We start from the raw sequence: 6,000 nt of genomic DNA on the forward strand, positions 1-6,000 counted from the left end.
CTTCAAATCATCCGAAAAATCCCATCTCGCTGCCAAATGTGATATATTCACACGCAGCTTCCTGACATGGCAGGCAGCTCTGTCGGAAGTCTCCGGAAATCTGCCTGGTTCTGTTTATTATTAACTCTGCAGTTGCAGTACACAATACGTCCACATCCACAGTGTGGAGCTACAAACATTACACGCTTACAGACATTACACTCACTTTTCCCGTCTCTCACTCATTCCCTTCCCCCTCCCTCTCCTCACACTTTTCCCTTCTTCTCTCTATTTTCATTCACTCCCCACTCCTCCCCTCTCTCTCCTTCCTCCTCTATCTTCCCTCTTTCTCCCCTTCCCCTTTCTTTACCCCTTCCCCTCTCACTCCCCCCTTCCCGCTCTCCTGCTCCCCCTCTCTTTTCCTCTCTCCTCTCTCTCACCCCTTCCCCTCTTGCTCACCTTCCCCTCCCTCTCTCTCCCTCCCTGTCTCCCTTTCCCCGTCTCTCACTCCTTCCCCACTTTCTCCCCTACCCAGTATCTCCCCCCTCTCTACCCTTCCACCACTCTCTTACTCCTTCCCCACTCTCTCCCCTACCCAGCCTCTCCCCACTCTCTCCCCTTCCCCCACTCTCTTACTCATTCCCCTTTCGCTCTCCCCCCTCCCACTCCTTTCCCTCCCACACTCTCTCTGTGTCCATCCCTTCCCTCTCTTTCCCCACCTCCCTCTCTTCCTCGCTGCCTCCCCTCCACCCTCTCTCCCCTTCCCCATCCCTCTCTCCCCCTTCCCCCTCTCCATCCCCCCTCTCTCTCTCATCCCTTCCCCCCTCTCACCTACCCCCTCTCTCTTCCCTTCCCCCTCTCTCTCACTCTCTCTCCCCTTCCCACACTCTCTCTCCCCTCTCCTGTCTCCACTTTTTTGGCCCCCTCCCACCTCCCTTTCTCTCCTTCCCTCGCTCTCGCTCTCCCCTTTCCCATCAGACTCTCCCCCTCCCCCTCTGGCCCATTCCCCCCTCTCTCCCTTTCTCCCTCCCTCCCTACTCTCTCCCCTCCCCACTCTCTCCTTCCCCCTCTCTCTCACTCATTCGCCACTCTCTCCCCCTCCCTCCCTCTCTTTCCCATCTCAACCTCTCTCTCCCCTTCCCCTCTCTCTTCCTCCCTGTCCCCAGGGGTTGTGAGTTCAAATCTCACTGGGGCCTACTCAAAATTAGCTCAGCATTTAAATTCACCGTCAATTAACAGGGGCTTTAATTATAAATATTAAACAGCTCTGAGACTGACCCTGGAACAACAGGCTCCCCTCATACCCTTCCCCCTCTCCTCTTCTCGTCTCTTTTACACTCTCTCTCCCCTTCCAAATCTCTCTCTCCCTTCCCCATCACGACCCGTTCTACATCTTTTTACCTCTCTCTCCCTTTCCCACTATCTCGCTTTCCCCGTCTCTCACTCAATCCCTTCTCCCCCTTCCCCCTCCCACCCCTCACCCTCTCTCCTTCCCCCTTTCTCCTTCCCCTCTCTACTTTCATTCTTTCCTCACTCCTTCCCTCTCTCTCCCCTTCCCCTCTCTCTCTCCCCTTCCCCTCTCTTTTCCCCTTCCCCTCTCGCTCCCCCTTCCTGCTCTCCCCCTCCTCCTCTCTTTTCCTCTCTCCTCTCTCTCACTCCTTCCTCTCCCTCTCTCTCACAAAGCCCTCTCTCTTCCTCCGTATCACCTTCCCTCGCTCACTCCATCTGCACTCTCTCCCCTTCCTCCTCTCTCTCACTCCCTCCACTCTCTCTTTTCCCTTCCCCTATCTTTCCTGCTTCTTCCCCTGTCTTTACCCGAAGAGGTGGCTCCATAGCTCAGGGGTTAGAGCACTGGTCTAGTAAACCAGGGGTCGTGAGTTCAAATCTCACTGGGGCCTAATTTATTATTTAAATATCCGTCTCTCATTCCTCTCACTCTCTTCGCCCTTTTCCCTCCCTCCTGTCTCTTTCTTTTCCCTTTCCTTTCAGGTTCTCTCCCTCTCTCTCCCCTCTCCCTCTCTCTCCCCTCCCCCTCTCTCTCTCACTCCTTCCCCCTCTCTCCCCTTAGCATCTCTTTCCGCTTCCTCCCTCTCTCTCCCATTCCCCCTCTCTCTCACTCCTTCCCCTTTCTCTCCCCTTCCGCTCTCTCCCATTACCCTCTTTCCCACTTCAACCCCTCTCTCTCCACCCCCTTCCACACTCTCTCTCTTCATCCCCTCCCTCTCTTTCCCTCTCTTCCTCGCTGTCTCCCCGTCCCTCTATCCCCACTCTCTCCCGTGCCGCTCTCCCTCTCCCCTTCCCTTGCTATCTCTCCTCTTCCCTCTCTCTCCCCTTCCCCCTCTCTCTCACTCCTTTCACTCTCTCTTTTCCCTTCCCCTCTCTTTCCTGCTCCTTCCCGGTCTTTCCCAGAGTTGGTGGCTTCATAGCTCAAGGGTTAGAGCTCTGGTGTTACAAACCAGGAGTTGTGAGTTCAGATCTCACTGGGGCCTACTCAACATTAGCTCAGTATTTAATTCACTGTCAATTAACAAGGGCTTTAATTATAATTATTAAACAACTCCGAGGCTGACCCTGGAACAACTGGCTCTCTTCTCGTCTCTCGAGCACTCTCTCCCTCCCTTCCACACACTCTGTCCCCTTCCTGTTCTACATCTTTTTACCCCTATCTCGCTTTCCCCGTCTTTCACTCATTCCCCTCGCCCTCCTTCCCCATCCCTCGCCTCACCCTCTCTCCTTCCCCTCTCGCTCCCCTTCCCTCTCTACTTTCATTCGCTCCCCACTCCTTCCCCTCACTCTCCTTCCTCGTCGATCTTCCTTCTCTCCCCAACCCTTCTGTCCACTAACCACTCCTTCACCCTCTCTCCCCTTCCCTCTCTCACTCGATCCCCTCTCTCCCTCTCTTCCACACACTCTCTCCCCTTACCCCCTCTTTCCTTTCCCCCTCTGTCTCTCCCTTCCCCTCTCTCTTCCTCTCTGTCTCCCCTTCCCGCTCTCTCTCACTCCTTCCCCTCTCTCTTTCCCCTTCACCCTCTCTCCCTCCTTCCACTCTCTCTTTTCCCTTCCCCTCTCTTTCCTGCTCCTTCTCCTGTCGTTCCCAATACAGGTGGCTCCATAGCTCAGGGGTTAGAGCACTGGTCTAGTAAACCAGCAGTCGTGAGTTCAAGTCTCACGGGGGCCTACTCAAAATTAGCTCAGTGTTGAAATTCACTGTCAATTAACAAGGGCTTTAATTATAAATATTAAACAGCTCCGAGACCAACCCTGCAACAACAGGCTCCCCTCACACCCAGCTGTGCAGTGTATTGGTGAGGCCGCACCTGGAGTACTGCGTGTAGTTTTGGTCACCTTCCTTAAGGAAGGATATACTAGCTTTGGACGGGGTACAGAGACGATTCACTTGGTTGACTCCGGAGATGAGGGGGTTACCTTAAGATTGAGTAGTCTGGGTCTTTACTTGTTGGAGTTCAGAAGGATGAGGTGTGATCTCATAGAAACATTTGAAATAATGAAATGGAGAGACAGGATAGAGGCAGAGAGGTTGTTTCCACTGGTCGGGGAGACTAGAACTCGGGGGCACAGCCTCAAATTACGGGGGAGCCAATTTAAAATCGAGTTGAGAAGGAATTTCTTCTCCCAGAGTGTTGTGGATCTGTGGAATTCTCTGCCCAAGGAAGCAGCTCATTCAATGCATTCAAGTCACAAATAGATAGATTTTTAACCAATTAAGGGTTACGGGGAGCGGGCGGGGAAGTGGAGCTGAGACAACGGCCAGATCAGCCATGATCTTATTGAATGGCGGATCAGGCTCGAGGGGCGAGATGGCCTGCTCCTGTTCCTAATTCTTATGTTCTTATGTTCCCCCTCTCCTTTTCTCGGCTCTCTTGCACTCTCTCTCCCCTTCCAAATCTCACTCTCCCTTCCCCATCACGTCCCGTTCTACAGCTTTTTACCCCTCTCTTCCTTTCCCACTCTCTCGCTTTCCCCATCTGTCACTCATTCCCTTCTCTCTCCTTCCCCCTCCCTTGCCTCACCCTCTCTCTCCCCTTCCCTTCTCTCTCTCACTCCTTCCCCCTCTCTCCCCTTAGCATCTCTTTCCGCTTCCTCCCTCTCTCTCCCATTCCCCCTCTCTCTCACTCCTTCCCCTTTCTCTCCCCTTCCGCTCTCTCCCATTACCCTCTTTCCCACTTCAACCCCTCTCTCTCCACCCCCTTCCACACTCTCTCTCTTCATCTCCTCCCTCTCTTTCCCTCTCTTCCTCGCTGTCTCCCCTTTCCTCTCTCTCACTCTATCCCCACTCTCTCCCGTGCCCCTCTCCCTCTCCCCTTCCCTTGCTATCTCTCCCCTTCTCTCTCTCTCCCCTTCCCCCTCTCTCTCACTCCTTTCACTCTCTCTTTTCCCTTCCCCTCTCTTTCCTGCTCCTTCCCGGTCTTTCCCAGAGTTGGTGGCTTCATAGCTCAAGGGTTAGAGCTCTGGTGTTACAAATCAGGAGTTGTGAGTTCAGATCTCACTGGGGCCGACTTAAAATTAGCTCAGTATTAAATTCACTGTCAATTAACAAGGGCTTTAATTATAAATATTAAACAGCTCCGAGACTGACCCTGGAACAACTGGCTCTCTTCTCGTCTCTCGAGCACTCTCTCCCTCCCTTCCACACACTCTGTTCTACATCTTTTTACCCCTATCTCGCTTTCCCCGTCTTTCACTCATTCCCTTCTCTCTCCTTCCCCCTCCCTTGCCTCACCCTCTCTCTCCCCTTGCCCTCTCTTGCTCTCCCCTTCCCTCTCTACTTTCATTCGCTCCCCACTACTTCCCCTCTCTATCCTTCCTCCTCTATCTTACTTCTCTCCCCAACCCCTCTGTCTGCTAACCACTCGTTCCCCCTCTCTCCCCTTCCCTCTCTCACTCCATCCACTATCTCCCTCCCTTCCACACACTCTCTCCCCTTACCCCCTCTCTTCCTCCCTGTCTCCCCTTCCCCCTCTCTCTCACTTCTTCCAGTCTGTCTTTTCCCTTCCCCTCTCTTTCCTGCTCCTTCCCCTGTCTTTTCCAGAGCAGGTGGCTCCATAGTTCAGTGGTTAGAGCACTGGTCTAGTAAACCAGTGGTCGTGGGTTCAAATCTCAATGGGATTAGCTCAGTATTTAAATTCACGGTCAATTAACAAAGACTTTAATTATAAATATTAAACCAAGCCTGGAACAACAGGCTTTCCTGTTCTTGTCTCTCGCTCTCCTATCGCCTCCTTTTCCCTTCTCTCTCTCTCCCTACATTCCCCATCACTACACATTCTGCCTCTTTTTACTCGTTCCCGCTCTCTCGCTTTCCCCGCTACTTTTCTCACTCATTCCCCTCTCTCTTCCCTTCCCCACTCTCTCACCTACCCCACTCTCTTCCCTTCCTCACTCTCTCCCCTTCCCCTCTCTCTCCCCTTCCCCACTCTCTCTCCCCTTCCCCACTCTCTCCCCTTCCCCTCTCTCTCCCCTTCCCCACTCTCTGCCCTTCCCCTCTCTCTCCCCTTCCCCTCTCTCTCCCCTTCCCCACTCTCTCCCCTTCCCCTCTCTCTCCCCTTCCCCTCTCTCTCCCCTTCCCCTCTCTCTCCCCTTCCCCTCTCTCTCCCCTTCCCCAAACTCTCCCGTTCCCCTCCCACTCTTTCCCCTTCCCCCTCTCGCACACATCTTCCTCTCTCTCACCTGTTCCCTCTCTCTCCTCTACCCATTTTCTCCTCTCTCCCTCGCTCCTTCGCCCTCTCTCTCTCCTTCCCCCTCTCTCCTTCCCCTATCTCACCCCTTCCCCCTGTCTCTCTCCCCTTCCACCTTCTCTCCCCTTCACACTTCACTCTCTCCCCTTTCCCCTCTCTCTCTTATTCCCCTCCCTCTCCCCTTCCCTCTCTGTCTCTCCACTTCCCCCCTCTCTCCCCTTCCACTGTCGCTCAAGCCTTCTCCTCTCCTTTTTAATTTTCTGCCCCACTCTCTCCTTCCCTTCCCCTGTCTCCACTCTTCTCACCCCCTCCCACCTCCCTTTCT

At 53.9% G+C, this 6,000-nt stretch overlaps 2 non-coding genes across 2 annotated transcripts; both read left to right on the forward strand.

The window, feature by feature from the left end:
* Positions 1–1,804: 1,804 nt before the first annotated feature.
* On the forward strand, positions 1,805–1,877 carry trnat-agu (transfer RNA threonine (anticodon AGU)). Its single transcript has one exon. It is a non-coding gene; the product is annotated as a tRNA-Thr (tRNA).
* A 1,207-nt stretch (positions 1,878–3,084) lies between these two features.
* trnat-agu (transfer RNA threonine (anticodon AGU)) lies at positions 3,085–3,157 on the forward strand. Its single transcript has one exon. It is a non-coding gene; the product is annotated as a tRNA-Thr (tRNA).
* Positions 3,158–6,000: the final 2,843 nt, after the last annotated feature.

Source organism: Pristiophorus japonicus, unplaced genomic scaffold (genome assembly GCF_044704955.1).
Source record: "Pristiophorus japonicus isolate sPriJap1 unplaced genomic scaffold, sPriJap1.hap1 HAP1_SCAFFOLD_452, whole genome shotgun sequence".
Taxonomy (NCBI): domain Eukaryota; kingdom Metazoa; phylum Chordata; class Chondrichthyes; family Pristiophoridae; genus Pristiophorus; species Pristiophorus japonicus.